General features: G+C 41.8%; 1 protein-coding gene across 3 annotated transcripts in view; it reads left to right on the plus strand.

The window, feature by feature from the left end:
* The window catches only part of PRORP (protein only RNase P catalytic subunit), a 131,914-nt gene that overhangs the window by 101,402 nt on the left and 11,597 nt on the right, over positions 1–18,915 (plus strand). Inside the window, exon 7 of one of the 3 annotated variants that reach the window (XM_070775453.1) lies at positions 1–10,155. This exon is cut by the window's left edge and continues 20,760 nt beyond it. The exons of the other annotated variants lie outside the window; for them this stretch is intronic. The gene's annotated coding sequence lies outside the window, so the exon portion shown is untranslated. Of the gene's footprint in view, positions 10,156–18,915 lie in introns of those variants that run through there. 3 annotated transcript variants of the gene reach the window in all.

An 18,915-nucleotide genomic window follows, 5' to 3' on the forward strand; every position in this document is an offset into this window, starting at 1 on the left:
CCTGCTCCTTCATAGCAGGTAGGATTCCTTTTTAAAGTGGTGGAATTTTTTTGACCGGCTTGATATCTTCCAATCGTAAGGAATCCTGTTCTGACATATACTTCATTTTCTCTTCTCTGCTCTCAAAGTTGTTTTCTCTTTTCTTTGATTCATTAATTCATTCACCCAGTCAGCAGATATTGATTGATCGTCTTAAGCACCAGGTCCTGTTCTTTGTGCCAGGGATGTAGCAGTCAACGAAATAGAGAGGACTCCCTGCCCTCATGAAGCTCACCTTGTTTTTACTGCATGCCTACCATCAGAGTTGCTGCTGTGGATAACCTCCCAGTTCCTCTCACATCTTCGTCTCTGTGGATATTGCCCCCAGAGTTGTGCAATGCATGGCCAGCTCAGCTCCACACAGTGGTCCTGTCTACCCTGCTGAATTGACTGTCAGTCAAAATTCATTTGTTATGGTAAAGTCAGTTAGTTGCCGTGTTCCAACAGCGCCCAGAATGCAACCCCTTCCTAAAGGAAAGCACGCATTCCTCTCCTGTGGGGTAGAAGAGGACTTTGTGGGGAACCAGCCTTTGTCTTTTCCTCAGACTACCTGTGTTGAGCCACTCTAAAATACACTTACTACTTCTTTCTTTACCTTCAGTAGTAATTGAAGGACTTTTTTCCTTTGCTTTGAGCAGTTCTTTTTTTTTTTTCTTTGTATCATGAAACATGAAGTGTTTTTTCTAACTTCTTTTCCCTCACAATGATTACAGCATTTTTTTCCTGAGCTGTGTAGTGGTTCTGCCACTTTGATTTGTGGCCAGTAAATGTGCAGTTGGTAAGGAGTCTGTACCCTGTATTTTGAAGACAAAGTTGCATTTTATGTATGTATTAGGAAGAGAGATTTGAGAAAAGAATAGCATTGAATTTCGTTATACCATTATCTTGCCTTGTAACAGCTCAGTTCTAAATTCTTTAAAGCTCAGGTTTTCCTTGTGATCAAAATATGGAGTTAAAATGCCTGTTAATAATACCCCTTTAATAACAAACCTTTCCATGGTCAGATGGAAAGGTTTAGAGATTGTGCAATTAGGGAATGCTTTCTATCCACAAATTCACTAGCTGGGTACTATACGTTCATTAATAATTAGGCTCAAGTATGCTGGGATTCAAATCTGCTTTGGAAACTAATTTTCCCAAATATTTTGTTTCCTAGATCTTTACTGAAATGATGAACATCAGACATCACCTCTACCAACTTTCTTCCCTAAGAAAGTTTGTCCTTTGGTCTTTTCCATGTCCAGCCTTCTAAAACTTCACTTCTGTTGCAGATCTCATCCTTTATAGGCCTATGAGGGACCTCTGTTTCAAGTAATTTTTGGATGTATATGAATCACATATAAAACACGAAGGCTGCTGTTCCCCTGGCCTCACTTCCCTCTTGGTACTTCACTTGCTGCATCCTTTTTAGACTTCAAACATGGTTAATGCTCTCACATCCTTTCCTCTTTCGATTCTTGTTCCTGTTTTTAATATTTCATAACTCAATGCCTTAATCCTGGGCAACTCAGCATATATTTTTACTGCTTACATTGGCATAACACTCTTCAGTGATAATCAGTGACTTCTATGGGAAAATGGGAGCTCATATTATTGAGGACCTTCTGTGGATCAAGTATGCTGGGCAGTTTGATACGCAGTCTCATTTTAGTTCTCCCAACAGTCCCATAGATAGTGGTGTTTCCTTCTTAAGGATGAGAAAACTAAGGCTCAAAAAGGGTTAAGTAACTTGCCTCATAGCCAATAAGTGGCAGAGTCACAGGATTAGACATACCTGTTTCCAAAATCCGAATTCTTTCTTCTGTAGCAGATCTGCTTATCCCTTCTTTGTTGAAATACCACCCTGGGCTATTGCAGACATGCTTTTCTGATTCTCTGATCTCTTGGATCACCACTGCTTTAATCACTAACTCTAGCTTAATCACTAAACAGCTTTAGTCATTAAACAGCTAGCTTGCTCTAGTCTCTTTCCTCATCTAAACTTCTCAAAAGACTGGCATACAGTTTCTTTCTTGCTACCCATTTGTTCCTTAACCCCTAAGGGATAGCCTAGCCTCCATCACTCCATTATAACTGTTTTCACTGAAGCCATCAATAATTTCCTAATCACCACTTCCAGTGGACAAATTTTAGTCCTTGTATTAATTTGGGCTGCTATTAGAAAAAGATCATAAATTGGGTGACTTATGAAAAACAAACATTTATTTCTCACTGTTCTAGAGGCTGAGGAAGTCCAAGATCACGTCATTGCAGATTTAGTGTCTGGTGAAGGCCTGATTCCTTGTTCAAAAATAGTCATCTTTTCATCTTCCATGGCAGAAGGGGCAAGAGAGCTCTCTTGGGCCACTTTTTATAAAGGGCACCAAAACCTTTCATGAGGGTTCTGCCCTCATGCCTAACCATCTCCCCAAAACCCGCACCTCTTGGTACCTTCATATTGGAAATAAGTTTCAACATGTAAATTTAGGAGGAAACATAACATTCAGACCCATTCTCAGTGTTTGTTATATATTCTTTTCTTCGTGAAACTACTTGTCTTTGAATTCTGTAAGTCCATGTTATCCTCATTATACTCTGACCATTCCTTGTCATTTCTGGCTTATCTGTTAGTTCCTCTTCCCCCTAAATGTTGGTATTAACCTGAGGCTCTGTCTCAGGCTCCACTGTGGTGGACCTCATCCACTTTGTATGCTATCAAGGCCAAGATCTTCATCTCTGCTCTAAAGTACTTAAGGCTAAGTATATCCGAAGCTGAACTCAGAGTCTTTCTTCCAGCCCTCTCCACCCACAGATGGTACCACCATTCTTCCAGCTATCCACCCTAGAAACCTGGGAATGATCTCTGACTCTTCCCTCTATCCAGTCATTTATCAAGTCTTGCTAGTTTTTCCTTCTAATTATTTCTTAAGTCAATTCTCTTTTCTCCCTCTATTCTGTAGCCCTCTCATGAGATCTTTATTAGCTCCAGTTCAGTTCAGTTCAGTCGCTCAGTCGTGTCCGACTCTTTGCGACCCCATGAATCACAGCACGCCAGGCCTCCCTGTCCATCACCAACTCCCGGAGTTCACTCAGACTCACGTCCATTGAGTCAGTGATGCCATCCAGCCATCTCATCCTCTGTTGTCCCCTTCTCCTCTTGCCCCCAATACCTCCCAGCATCAGAGTCTTTTCCAATGAGTCAACTCTTCGCATGAGGTGGCCAAAGTACTGCAGTTTCAGCTTTAGCATCATTCCTTCCAAAGAAATCCCAGGGCTGATCTCCTTCAGAATGGACTGGTTGGATCTCCTTGCAGTCCAAGGGACTCTCAAGAGTCTTCTCCAATACCACAGTTCAAAAGCATCAATTCTTCTTCACAGTCCAACTCTCACATCCATACATGACCACAGGAAAAACCATAGCCTTGACTAGATGAACCTTTGTTGGCAAATGTCTCTGCTTTTGAATATGCTATCTAAGTTGGTCGTAACTTTCCTTCCAAGGAGTAAGCATCTTTTAATTTCATGGCTGCAGTCACCATCTGCAGTGATTTTGGAGCCCAAAAAAATAAAGTCTGACACTGTTTCCACTGTTTCCCCATCTATTTCCCATGAAGTGATTGGACTGGATCCCATGATCTTCATTTTCTGAATGTTACTAGCTCCATACCCTCCTAAATGGTTTCTCATCTCCAGTTTGTGTCTTTCAAATCCATTGTTTTCCTTAGGCCAGAATGATCCATCTGACTCTGAAACTGAAATGGATTTATAGTTTGACTATAGATTTACATTTTAGGTTTTGATCATGGAGATAGCTGAATATATTAAAAGATTTATTTTGGTCACTGGTATGAGTTTTTTGTTAAATAGTTCCCCCTTCCAATTTGGCCTTTTTATCATATTGAATTAGATATAATAACTACCCGTTAAGCAGAGCAAAGAAAATTCTATGCATATAATGCATATAACCATTTTGGTTTTTTTTTAATTTGTTTTTTAATTGAATGATAATTGCTTTACAGAATTTTGTTGTTTTCTGTCAGACACCAACATGAATCAGCCATAGGTATACATATGTCCCCTCCCTTCCATCTCCCTCCCCGTCTCACCCCTCTAGGTTGATATAGAGCCCCTGTTTGAGTTTCCTGAGTCATACAGCAAATTCTCGTTGGCTATCTATTTTACATATGGTAATGTAAGTTTCCATGTTACTTTCTCCATACATCTCACCCTCTCCTCCCCAATTCCTCATGTCCATAAGTCTGTTCTCTATGTCTGTCTCTCCATTGCTGCCCTGCAAATAATTTCATCAGTACTATCTTTCTAGATTCCATATATATGTGTTAGTATACAATGTTTATCTTTCACTCTGTGTAATAGGCTCCAGGTTCATGCACCTCATTAGAACTGACTGAAATGCATTCCTTTTTATGGCTGCTATGCTATGCTATGCTATGCTAAGTCACTTCAGTCGTGTCCGACTCTGTGTTGACCCCATAGACGGCAGCCACCAGGCTCCCCGGTCCCTGGGATTCCCCAGGCAAGAACACTGGAGTGGGTTGCCATTTCCGTCTCCAGTGCATGAAAGTGAAAAGTGAAAGCGAAGTTGCTCAGTCGTGTCCGACTCCTAGCGACCCCATGGACTACAGCCTACCACGCTCCTCCATCCATGGGATTTTACAGGCAAGAATACTGGAGTGGGGTGCCATTGCCTTCTCCGTTTTATGGCTGAGCAATATTCAATTGTCTATATGTACCACAGCTTCCTTATCCATTCATCTGTTGATGGACATCTAGGTTGCTTCCATGTTCTAGCTGTTGTAAATAGTGCTGTAATGAACATTGGGGTACATGTGTCTTTTTCAGTTTTGGTTTATTCAGGGTATATGCCTAGGAGTGGGATTGCTGGGTCATATGGTGGTTTTATTACTAGTTTTTAAAGAAATCTCCATACCGTCTTTCATAGTGGCTGTTATCAATTTACATTCCCACAAAACACATCTTATGTTTCTGTTTTATGTGAAGGGTCAGAAACTAAAACATATTATCAGATCAGATCAGTCGCTCAGTCGTGTCCGACTCTTTGCGACCCCATGAATCGCAGCACGCCAGGCCTCCCTGTCCATCACCAACTCCCGGAGTTCACTCAGACTCATGTCCATCGAGTCAGTGATGCCATCCAGCCATCTCATCCTCTGTCATCCCCTTCTCCTCCTGCCCCAATCCCTCCCAGCATCAGAGTCTTTTCCAATGAGTCAACTCTTCGCATGAGGTGGATTGTGCTTAAGCAACCCTATGAAGTAAATGATTACATTTCTGTTTTACAAATAAGAAAACTGAGGTGCAATTAACTCACTTCCCAGTGGTCAAAACTACAGTACTAGATCCAGAATTCAAAGCCAATCTGATTTAAAGTCCATGGTCTTCCCACTCTGTCACATTATAATGACTTGTAGTATGCAGCTATAATCTCCAAACCCACATATCTAGCCAGGTAGTTCTCTGGATTTGTTCCCACTTGCAGGTTAGACAGCCTACAAATCCCAGAAGCTGGAGTGAATAGGAAAATGAATCAAATAAAGCAGTGTTGTAGGAAGAAAGTGTTGGGAGAAAGAACCTGGTTGGGAGACCAATCTGGAGACCTTATGGCACCTTGAACCAAAGTAATGACAGTGAATCTAAAAAAGATGAATGTGCTTAAGTCAAGGAATTAAAGGAAAGGATCTCTGAAAATATGTGTCAACTTTGTTTTCATGAAAACTTAAGTGTCCTAAAATCTTAATCTTTTAGGGCATATCAAAGCTATATATAAATGTACCACATTTGTGCTTTCATGGCCTAACAATAATGGTGTAGTCTTCTATAAGCCCTTTCATAGATATTATCTCATTTTTACCCTCACATATCTCTATGTATTTTTGTCATTTTATGTATGAGGAAACTGGCTTAGAAGCAAAAAGTATTTTCAGGGTGGTAACAGCTCTCTGGAAACCCACTCCAGTGTTCTTGCCTGGAGAATCCCATGGACGGAGAAGCCTGGTAGGCTGCAGTCCATGGGGTCGCACAGAGTCGGACACGACTGAAGCAACTTGGCAGCAGCAACAGCTCTCTAGTACTACACTGAATCCACATCCTTCTGTCAGAGATGTTCTGCTTTGCTGAAAACAAAAGTATTTTTTAAAGCATATGATCAAATTGAAGCCTCTTCTCAGCATTTGAATGCCAGCTTGGCAGCATCTTATAATTTTGTTAGATCAGCTAATGAATAGGTGAGGACAGGGAAGTGTTTATGATTTATGCTATGGACTGAGTTGTGCACCTCCACCAAATCTGTGTGTTGAAACCCTAACCCCCAGTGGTTGGGTTTAGATAAGGACATGAGGATGGGGCTCTTCTGGAGAGATTGTATGTGCTTAGTCTCTCAGTAGTATCCAACTTATTGCAACCCCATGGACTGTAGCCTGCCAGGCTCCTTTGTCCATAGGGATTCTCCAGGCAAGAATACTGGAGTGAGGTTGCCATGTCCTCCAGGAGGTCTTCCCAGCCCAGGGATCAAACCCAGGTCTCCCTCATTGCAGGTGGATTCTTTACCATCTGAGCCACCAGGGAAGCCCTCTGGTGAGATTAGTGTCTTTATAAGAAGAGGAAGAGACACAGAGCTCTCTCTCTCTGCCATGTGAGGACACAGCAAAGGGCAGCCATCTGCAAGCCAGGAAGGGAGCCCTCACCTGAACCTCGTCCAGGTTGTTTAAGCTGCCTAGTCCATGGTATTTTGCTACAGCAGCCTGAGCTAATAAGATAGTTCATAAGATTATTTTCTCGTGATAACTCCCAAGTGCAGTATACTCAAGAATTAGATGCCTGGTCTGCTGCTGCTGCTAAGTCGCATCAGTCGTGGCCAACTCTGTGCAACCCCATAGACAGCAGCCCACCAGGCTCCCCCGTCCCTGGGATTCTCCAGACAAGAACACTGGAGTGGGTTGCCATTTCCTTCTCCAATGCATGAAAATGAAAAGTGAAAGTGAAGTCGCTTAGTTGTGTCCGACTCTCAGCAACCCCATGGAACGCAGCCTATCAGGCGCCTCCGTCCATGGGATTTTCCAGGCAAGAGTACCAGAGTGGGTCTCCAGTACCTTCTCCGGATGCCTGGTCTATGTCTTATAAACAGGATACACATTCCCTTTGATGCATGCATGACACATTATTTCTTCTGCATTTCATATTGCCTATTAGCAGTATGTAAATGAAGGCATATCAGCATCACATTAACTCTGTGGCATGTCACTTTGAAGCAAGTTTCCTACTCACATGAATTGTCATGCCTTGTCTAACTAAGGAAAACCAAGGATCTTCTGCTCTGGCCTCTGTTTAAAAAAAAAAAAAAAGTTTTTGAAACAAAATGTTGAACCAGGAATGTTATATGAACTGGCAGGGAATTGATGGTTCATAAATCATTTCACTGCCCCTGAAGTGACTCCTCAAAAGTCTTTCCTTGCATTCTGTATATATACATTCTAATTTTAGCGTCCTTTAAAAATATCGTGGCTCCTACTTCCTAGATAGTGGTCAACTTTTCAACCATTTTTTCCTTTGTTTTAAAATTTACTCAGGTGGGTGTTTTTTTTCAGTTTACCTGTTTCTATTATGGAAGATCATTCCTTTAAAAACAGATTTTGGGTTTTTTGGTTTTTGTGTTTGCTTGTTTATTCCAATTCGTACATGGATACCTTTATTGCATGTCTGCATACACGTGTGTGTGTGTGTGTGTGTGTAATCACAGCCATTTCCAAGGCAACCGATTGTGTTTTGAGATGGCAGATAATCTAAGGGACAGCTGTGGTGTCACCTACCCTTTAAAGGGTATAATTTTTCCTGTGCTGCTAGAGGGGAAACCAAAATTAAGTTCAAGTAAATATTCTGGAATTAGTTTATAGAATCAGACTAATCAGATTGGATCCTTTCACTTTTTGAATCTTTAGCATATCAGAAGGTTTTGGGAATTTTCTATTAGATTATTCTTAGAAATTAATATCTTCACCTACAGTATGGACATAATTTTGATTAAATTTTAAAATCCCACTTTAGGTCTGTATTTACAAAATAGGGTAAAATGCGGGTAAAATGCCTTGGAGACCATATTTTTTACGTCAGTTTTTAAATTAGGAACATTTCAAAAAATCTTATTATCTTCAAAAATATTGAAGATTATGGCTGCACTATTAATGGAAGAAACTGTTACCTTGGAATTGGAATGTACAACCTCACATACTTGGGAGGGTTTATTTTGGTTTATTTTTTGACACATGTCTGTGTGAAGGTATTTCGTACTGAATGAACGTAAAGGAAGATTTGACCTCCCATGACTCAAGTCATGTGGAAGTAATACAAAGTATCTTGCAGCCTTACTTGTTTTATCCTAAAAGTTAGTGCACATCTTGCATTTAAAGATAACACAGCATCTCTGTGTTTGTTATAACCAAGATTCTCCCGCAAAATAAAACCTGCAGTAAATTGTCATTTCAGGAGGATATTGCCAAGTGCTGTTCATATATAGCCCAGTGTGAGAAATACAGTGTTAGGCTTTCAAACAAAAGTACCTAGGCATTTCCCACAACTCACTTAGGAAGGATGGGGCAGTAGATGCTGCTGGAAAAATCATAGTTACAGATAGCTGAAGAATAAGGAGCAAGATTAAGAAGGGAACATTTTGAAAAGAAAGGAGTTAGGATAGAGAGTTTATTGCATAAGATTGTGAAAAGTGAAAGCATTTGTCACTCAGTTGTGTCTGGCTCTGTGACTTGCTGGACTGTAGCCCGCCAGGCTCCTCTGTCCATGGGATTTCCCAGGCAAGAATGTTGGAATGGGTTGCCATTCCTTTCTCAGGGGATCTTCCCAACCCTGGAATCAAACGTAGGTCTCCTGCATTGCAGGCAAATTCTTTACCATCTGAATCACCATAAGATTACGGATTACTAAGGTGGGTTTCAGGGTAGAAGGCTACCTCTGCTGTTTACTGGCCTGTGACCTTGCGCTACTTCCTTAACCTTACTGAGCCTCAGTTACCTCATATTAAAAGGGTGTCTGAAGCAGGGTGGTAACAATGATTCAAATTCATAGGGCACCTATGAGGATGAAGTGATAATGTATATACAAAGATTTATAAGGTGCTTCTGATGCATCATAATTGCCAGATAAATCAGAGCTTAAGGGAGACAAAGATTCTACTTTTTGGTTTATGTTAATTTTTAATCAATATGCCTGAAATAAAGAGCCTCAAAACAGCTCTTCTCCCCAAACCCACTAGGTCCACCCGTGTCTCTACTTTGATTAGAGAATAGCAAGTGCCCTTGTCTCCTTTTCTATCTAATTCCTCCTCTCACATCTGTCCCTCACATCACATCCCCTTTATTGCTTCCTGTCATTTCCAGTTTCTGTGTCCCCATTTCTGCTAAGAAAAGCAGAAGTGAGGGAAATGTGAGGGCTTGGGGATTTCTAAAAGCTGTTCCTAAGTCCTCATTGTTGTTATTATACTAAACTGTAGTTATGCGAATATAGTACTTGCCAGATCTTTTCTCTGGGAAACACAAAGGAATTTCCCCATTCAAGTCTTACATTTTAACATTTTAGAGGACAGGAATTATTGTATCGCACATACACAATAGGAGAGTTATATAGTTATGAGAGCTCATGACGCTTTAAGAAATCCTCTGGGTTTTTTTTTTTTTCACTTTGCCTGTGGGGAAACTTAGACTCTTAATTGCCTCAAGAGCACAAGTTACATTGCTGAGCCTGAACTATTTGGTTTAAACCTCTGGGCTTATTTTTTGTACTTCAAAAATGGTAGAATATTGGTAACTTCATACAGTTCATAGTACAAAGTGTGTGTGTGTGTGTGTGTGTGTGTGTGTGTGTGTGTGTGTGTGTAAAACATATCACATATAAAGAAGACTTTAAATGGAAATGTATAATGTAAAGACTGACAATAAAACTTAGCACCCCTGTACCCACCAAGTTAAGAAGCTCCTTATGTGCCCTGTGTGTTCAGTCATGTCTGACCCCAAGGGCCACCAGGCTCGTCTGTCCATGGGATTCTCCAGGCAAGAATACTGGAGTGGGTTGCCATTTTCTACTCCAGGGGATCTTCCTGACCCAGGGATTGAACCCACATCTCTTCCATCTCCTGCATTGGCAGGCGGATTCTTTACCGCTTGGCCACCTGAGAAGCCCATGTGCCCTGACTAATCTTTTCTTTATCTAAACCTCTCCTTTCCCCTACCCACCCCCAAACCCAGCCAGGTAACACCACCTTGACTATAGTATAAACAATTGTCTTGCTTTTCGTTGTTTAGATTTGGAAACCTGAATAGCAAACTTAACCCCAGCTGTGTGAGGAAAGGGCTCTGTTGTCACTATTAGATGACAGCTCCCTGAAGATACATTCTTTCAGAATTGTGAAGACAGTGTTATCGTGTTTCCAGAATTACCCTTGAAGTTTGTTCTGATTCCTTATCTTTTTTGTATGATCTGCTTTTCTTTTTTTCCTTCTCTCGAAGCTTTAGAAAATTTTTTTCTCTGGTATTCTGAAATTTTACAGTAGAACAACCTGGTATTGTCTGTTTGCCATCCATGAAGTTGGATATGCAGTGGACTGTTTTATTCTAGAAACTGACATCTTTTTGTTTGGGGAAGTGTTCTTTGGCTGTTTCTTTGATGACTCCTTCCTCTCTGTTACTCAGATGTCAGACCTCCCAGACTAGTTCTGAATTTTTTTTTATAATATAAATTTATTTATTTTAATTGGAGGTTAATTACTTTACAATATTGTATTGGTTTTGCCATTCATCAACATGAATCCGCCACAGGTATACACATGTTCCCCATCCCGAACCCCCCTCCCTCCTGAGTTTCTTATTCTTTGTCTCTTTGCTCCTTTCATGGCAGACTTCCTCAGGGTCTTCTGTGTATTACTTTTATTATTATCATTAAGGATGGCAGGTATATTTTAATTCCCAAGGGCTTTTCTTTATTCTCTTCCTTTAAAAAGAGTCTGTTTCATGAATGCACTGTTACCTCATAGGATTGTTTTAAATTTATTTATTTTTGGCTGTGCTGGGTCTTCCTTGCTGTGTTGGCTACTCTCTAGTTGTGGTGCACGGGCTTCTCCTCGCAGTGACTTCTCTTGTGGCAGAGTACGGATTCTAGGAACGTGAGCCTTCAGTAGTGGCAGCACGTGGGCTCAGCACTTGTGGCTCCCAGGCCCTAGAGCGCAGGCTCAGTCGTTGTGTCACAAGGCTTAGTTGCTCCATGCATGTGGGATCTTCCAAGATCAGGGATTGAGCCCATGTCTCTTGCATTGGAAGGCAGATTCTTTACCACTGAGTTACCAGAGAAGCCCCTCATAGGATTTTTACAAGAGGTTTTTGCAGGGGGTTTGCCTTCTCCCTTTACAGTCCTTGCTATTTCAGTTTTTTTTTGTTTGGTTGGTTTTCTTTGTTTTAGACTCTTCCCTTTCGGAGTTCTCTTCACAGCTTTCTGATAACTCTACTGTCTGCTTACCATTAAACATGATCTCAAGAGCTCGTTGGAAGCTCTTGAGTATGTATGTAGATGGGGCTTCTTGCGGTTGACTTTACCAGCCAGGTGAACTGGTGGATCATTTGTTGGGGAATTCCCAGTAATCAGACTCTTTAGGGTTTTTTTCCTCTTTCACTGGTCAGATTCCCCATAGGAGAGTTTTCAGTCTCTTGACTGCAAGGTAAAGGCCTTCCTGCCAGTGTTCTGAGAGCCAAGTACAGGGGGAAATAATCTGAGTCTCTCTGCATTCTGTATTCAATATGCGTGCATTCATGCAATCTCTACTTTCAGTGTGGTGACCACACTGTCACATGTGCTTGGTGCTTTAGTCTAGATTTCCTCTCATTTACCGCATCCAAGTAATGAATCTTCAGACTTCCCTTCCCACCTATCAGAGGCAACATGGATAGGGGCGTGCCTGCATGCTCAGTCACTCAGTCGTGTCCTACTCTTTCTGACCCCATGGCTGTAGCCCACCAGGCTCCTCTGTCTATGGGATTTCCCAGACAAGAACACTGGAGTCACTTGCCATTTCCTTCTCCAGGGGATTTTCCTGAAATTGAACCCGCATCCCCTGCATTGCAAGCGTATTCTTTACTGCTGAGCCATCAAGGAAGCTGGATGGAGGCAGAAGGCACACCAGTCTAGGAATCTAATGCTTCTTCAGCAGTGTTTACCTGCTTCTCCTTAGTGAACCTCACACCCCCATTTGGCCTCACCCCTTTGTTTCCAATCCTGGGGTCTTGAGAGGCTGGACTGGATCTTAACTGACCCCTCTTCAGATTTGACTGTTGGATCTGCAAGGTAGTTGCCACCTGTGTCGCCAGCTTCCAGATTTTATTGCTATTGCCCCCCCCTCTTATTCTTCAGGTTTCTGTGGGTTTGTCATTTTAGAAAGACTCTGTATGATAATTTTAATAGGAGTTTCAAGTGGGATTAAGATTAGAGGCACGTGTTCTTTTTGCCATCTGATCCTGAAAGTTTATGTTCTACTGTTAACATGTTGAGAGAGTAACACAAAAATCATCCAAGTCTGTGATAATACTGAAAGAATCTTTCTTTTCTTTCTCTTCTTAAATTTTATTCTCTTTCCTTCCATTTTCCTTTTATTTATTTATTTATTTTGATGGGGAGCAGGGGGCATTAGAACAGCCAGGCTTCTGAGGTCTAAATTTACTAATCCAGGCTGTACCGTCTAGTAATAGCTAATATTTATTGAATACTTTTCCATGTGCTTTGTATCTACATGCATCTGAATTAATCCTCACAATAACCCAATTTGTATGTCCATTTTGTGTGCATGTGCTAAGTCGCTTCAGTTGTGTCCAATTCTGTGCAACACCAAGGACTGCAGCCCACCAGGCTCCTCTGTCAATGGAATTCTTGAGGCAAGAATACTGGATTGGGTAGCCATTCCCTTCTCCACGGGATCTTCCCGACCCAGCGATTGAACCCAGGTCTTTCGCATTGCAGGCAGATTCTTTACCTTCTGAGCCACCATGGAATCACATCACCATTTTACCAACAATGAAGTAGAGGCTCAAAGAGGAAATGTATCAGAGGTCACACAGCTCTGTCCTAGGAGAACTAGAATTTGAAGCCTGGCAGCCTGCTGCTAAAGCTTGTGCTCTTCATTACTATTGTTATTACTATTTTATTAATCACTATGCTATTAAATAGTAGATATAAATTGGAAAAGTCTTTTTTTATGTCTGTTAGAGTCACACTGTGTAAGCCCTTCTACTGCACAGATAGATAGATGGCTTGGAGCATTAACTGGGCATGTCCAAGTTGTCTTTTTATATATGTAGGTCTATTATATATTTTGAATTGACACGGTTTTTCCAGAAAACAAAACCAGTAGCCCTGGTGGCTCAGATGGTAAAGAATTCGCCTGCCATGTGGGAGACCTGGGTTCAGTCCCTGCGTTAGGAAGATCCCCTGGAGGAGGGCATGACAACGCACTCCAGTATCCTTGCCTGGAGAATCCCCGTGGACAGAGGAGCCAGGCAGTGTACAGTCCACAGGGTCACAAAAAGTCGGACATGACTGAGCGACTAAGCACAGCCATAGTGTACAGTTGTGTGTTACTCTCTGCCAAGACAAAAGCTGTGTGAAGCTGTGCAGCCATGAAGAGAAAACATAAGTTTTCAATCCTCCAGAGCCCTGCTCACCATATTCTTTCTCTTTTAGTCATTAAATGGTGGCTTATGAGCCTGAAAGTGGTTATATACTTTCCCAGAATGAGCAAATTATTTCCTGTACATGGACTGGATCTAGAACCCTGGGAGAAGTTTTTAATAAACTTTTAAAAGTGGAAATTAATTCTGTGGTGGTTCAGTGGTTAGGACTCTGAGCTTCCAATGCCAGGGGCCTGGGTTCAATCCCTGATTGAGGAACTAAGATCCCACAAGCCGTGCAGAGCAGTAAAAAAAAAAAGTGGAAATTAATATGTATCAGAATAAGTTAATTTAATTGTCTTGAAACTAGTTTTCAGTCTTCAAAATACTATGCTTTCCTGCCTTACAATGGCAAAGGAAAGAGATATTTTACAGAAAAACTAGAAAGACCAAAGAATGTGTGTAAATGTTTGCAGACAAGTCACACTATGAGTCAGGAGCCAAATCTTCTGTCTTCTAGACAGCTCTGACTCTCGGCTGAGTGGGGAAATCCATCCAGACCAATAATTTAATCATTTTCTAAAAGGCTGGATAACTGTGTGGGTGCTAATGGCATCAGAGAAGACATGGCAGGCAGGAAACACATCCCACACTTGGCAGGATGTTCCCAAGGCAGGAAGGGCATTTCTCTTCCTCGGTAGAATTGTTTCATTGACTAAAGACAACATGAGATCATTGAAATCTCCCTAAAATACCAATGACTGACGAAAGCAGGATACAAGACATGGTGAGTCTCATGTAAACCAATGGGATCATTTATGACATAATAAAGTAGTAGTATTTTGTGTATGTAATTTCTCCCAACAGATTCAAAGAGCTTTATATATTGGTCAATAATCAGAGTTTTAAAGCTGTACTTAAAGCACATGGTCCCAGAGGTGAGAGCAGGACTCCATCTCAGTGTCAGTCTCTACTCTCTGAAATTACGCCATCAGGCTTACGAGGTTCCACTCCTTGAATACCACCCAGTGAAAGCTTCCGTCTCCCTCCTTGCCCCAGCTTCTGTTGCTTCTCTAAAACACTTCCTTTTCTTACCTTCTTCCAATACTCTCATCCTCAACAGATGTTAATCTGGATCTTACATGGTATACAACACTTAAACAAGTCCAGCAAAGAAGTATCTCTAGGCTCCTCTGGTGGCTCAGTGGTAAACAATCTTCCTGCCAGTGCAGGAGACACAGGTTCGATCCCTGATCCCAGAAGATCCCACATGCCTTGGAGCAACTAAGCCCATGCACCACAACTACAGAGCCTGTGCTCTAGCACCTCAGAGCTGCACCTGCTGAAACCCATGTACCTAGAGCCTATGCTTCACAACACGAGAAGGCGCCACAATGAGAAGCCCGCATACCACAACTGGAGGGTAGCCCCGACTTGCTGCAGCTAGAGAAAAGCCCTGCAACAATAAAGGCCCAGCACAGCCAAATAACGAAATACATAAAATTATTTTTTTTATTTAAAAGGAAGTGTCATTAACATTCTTTAAATAGAAAGTGATATTACTCCCTTCCATTCTGTCTAGCAAGCAGCAATAATTCTCAAACGTAGAACTGAGGCTGAAACAGTACCAGTGGGTAGCTGGCAGATGAAAACATGATGAGAAGCCTTGAGCCACAATGGCGGTGGGTTGCCTGCACTCTCTTCCTAGTTGGCATTTCCAGAGCTGCACGGAAAAATGCTGACTATAGCAGTCACTCAAGGACTATTTCTAAAACACGGATTCTCTTCTGAAAACGTAGTTCAGGAGAAAAATGGTAGAAACAAAGACAAAGAAGGGATTGAAACTGAATATTAGCTTACCTGCAGACTGTAGGAACATAGAAACAAGTAGAAAACTCCAGGGATGTAGTGTAAGTTATAACTTCCTGTGTTTCTTCTGCTGTAAACTTGGTGGAAAGCACAGTGCATCAGTTATAAACACTGTGTTTGTGGTCTTTTGAATCTGAGAACACTGCCTTCCATAGAGTTCATCAGTCATTGTGACCTGAAGTGGTTTTAAAGGATCCAGGGTCTTTCGTTTCCCTTCTTGCTTTCTCTTGTCTGTCTCTGACTTAATCTCATCATATCCTGAAATCCACCCAGACTCAAATAGGAAGCCCCCCACCTTCCATCCTAGATCAAGTACCACATTACCATGGGGTTGTCTTTAGTAAAACAATGGCATAAAAAGTGGACGTGTTTCCTGGCTTTAGTGTTCCAGACAACCAGTGTGTTACTCTTATGAGAAATCGATATCTTTTCATGTTGGAACAGTACGCAGGCTGTTTGTGGTTGTTTTAAGAATTTCTCTTCTTTTCTTTAATGGAATTTTAAGTTTTTCCACCTATAAATAAAAATAGTTTCTTTAATGTCAGCATTCTGTTTAAAATTAATTTGATCTCCTTTCTCAGCTCAGGTGTGGAACTGCAGGGGGGTGTGTGTGTGTGTGTGTGTAAAGAAGGGCACGTCAAAGATGAAATCACTTCACAGCCTCCTTGGTGTGAACACTTGCATGGTTTTATCTGAGAAAAGTGAAGCCTCCAAAAGCTTAGACTTATCAAATACATGAGGCCTTGCTTCTCAAACACCCTTACCTGGTTGCAGTTTGCACCTATAACAGCATCTGACAATTCCAGGGAGAATAATTTTTTCTACTTTATCAAGCCTCCCCTTCTACATCAGATCTGTTAAAGAAAACTATCTTCAAACTTCCCTTGGTTCTTGAAGAGCAACTGACATTCATTTCACACATCTAATAACAGCATTAGAACCTGTCAGGGAATGACGCTGGGTACAGTGTCCACAAGTGCTGGGCTGTAACTAGCTGAAGAGAGTTAAGGAAGGCAAGTGACATCTCCCTCCTGCCACCATGGCATCATCAGGATGTCTCCTCTGGGGTGCAGGCCACATTTTGGTGTTTCTGTAGTGCTGTTACTTAGTTTTCCCTTCCTTCTTGAAGTGGTCCTTATAGTCTTTCTGAGACATCACTCTCTCCTGGTTTTCTTTCTATCACTCAGGCCATTCCTCAGCTTCCATTAATGGCTTTTCTTATAGCTCTGTATCTTTTAAAGAATAGGATTCCTCAGTTTTCATCCTCTGCTCCTTTTGGGTTTGTTAAAGGAGTACGTCAAGGCTGTATATTGTCACCCTGCTTATTTAACTTATATGCAGAGTACATCATGAGAAACGCTGGGCTGGAAGAAGCACAAGCTGGAATCAGGATTGCCGGGAGAAATATCAATAATCTCAGATATGCAGATGACACGACCCTTATGGCAGAAAATGAAGAAGAATTAAAGAACCGCTTGATGAAAGTGAAAGAGGAGAGTGAAAAAGTTGGCTTAAAGCTCAACATTCAGAAAACTAAGATCATGGTATCTGGTCCCATCACTTCATGGCAAATAGATGGGGAAACAGTGGCAGACTTTATTTTGGGGGGCTCCAAAATCACTGCAGATGGTGATTGCAGCCATGAAATTAAAAGACGCTTACTCCTTGGAAGGAAAGTTATGACCAACATAGCATATTAAAAAGCAGAGACGTTACTTTGTTGACAAAGGTCCATCTAGTCAAGGCTATGGTTTTTTCAGTAGTCATATATGGATGTGAGAGTTGGACTATAAAGAAAGCTGACTGCTCAAGAATTGATGCTTTTGAACTGTGGTGTTGGAGAAGACTCTTGAGAGTCCCTTGGACTGCAAGGAGATCCAACCAGTCCATCCTAAAGGAGGTCAGTCCTGGGTGTTCATTGGAAGGACTCATGTTGAAGCTGAAACTCCAATACTTTGGCCACCTGATGTTTGAAAAGACCCTGATGCTGGGAAAGATTGAGGGCAGGAGGAGAAGGGGACAACAGAGGATGAGATGGTTGGATGGCATCACTGACTCAATGGACATGAGTTTGGGTAGGCTCTGGGAGTTGGTGATGGACAGGGAGGCCTGGCGTGCTGAGGTTCATGGGGTCGCAAAGAGTCAGACACGACTGAGTGACTGAACTGAACTGGAGACCTCTTCCACTTGCTGATGGCTCCTGCCAATGTGTGTTTCCTGATGACTTCAAATCTTTATTTCATCCCAAAGCCCTCTCCTGGATAGGGTCTCCTGACTGGCTGCCCACTGGCTTGTTTACCCCCTGGTACATATCATGAGCTCCTCCTCTCACAGACCCTGGCTTGCTACCATCATCTATCCAGTTGTCCAGTTCTTCTCTGGTTTATTTCTCTCCTTGTTTCCCACATTCAGTCAGTGACTAAGTCTGCTCAGTTCTGCTTTACTCCAGAAGGCTCTCTTCTCTCCATCCTTACCACCAGCATCTCAGTTCTCATCATCTGTTACCTGAAATACTGCAGAAGCTCCCTTACTTGATTTCCCTATTCCAGCCTCCTTGCAATCCACAGGGTTGATCTCTCTAAACTGGTAGTCATGTCATGCGCCTATTTAAATGCTTTGTTGTTCTCCACTGCTTTCAGCTGGTAAAAGATTCCTTATCACTTACAAGGACCTTCATGATCTGACTCCTGTAGTCATTTCCAGCCTTCTTTTGGGACTCCCTGTGTCATCCTCCCCCATTTGACAGCTTGCAGTTCCCTGAATTCAGTGCATTAATAAAGAGCCCTCACCTTCAACCAATATGCTGCTGCTTTAAAAAAAAAAAAAAACTACATGCTGCTTCTTGTCCTTGGAAACTCCCGTTCTTTGCCTGAATAATTCATCTGAAAACTCAGCTCAGTCATCGCTTCCTTAGTGGTGACTTCCCTGACCACCATCCCCACCTCCAGTCTCATTTAGGTGCCCGTCCTTTAACCTCTGTCTTAGCACTTTTTACATCACATTACAGTCATTTGACGGCAAACTCCCGGAGCTGGGAATAATGTGTCTTCATATTGGTATTCACATCCCCAGTACCCTCTGCCTAATGACTGACAGAGAAGGTTGTCATTCATTTTTAATGAATAAACTACCCTTTTCACTTTGTCAGGGCCACAATTTAAAATATACACATGCACACTCATACATACTTGAATCTGATGAAGTCTCTAGATCCAGCTGCCAATTTATAGGAAACAAGGAAGACTAGAGAATATGTTACATGATACCACAAGGATGCTGTTGGCAAAGTCTAAATGTGGGAACTTCCATCAGAATAGCAGCCACATTTCTTTAATGG

This window comes from Bos indicus, chromosome 21 (genome assembly GCF_029378745.1).
Source record: "Bos indicus isolate NIAB-ARS_2022 breed Sahiwal x Tharparkar chromosome 21, NIAB-ARS_B.indTharparkar_mat_pri_1.0, whole genome shotgun sequence".
NCBI lineage: Eukaryota > Metazoa > Chordata > Mammalia > Artiodactyla > Bovidae > Bos > Bos indicus.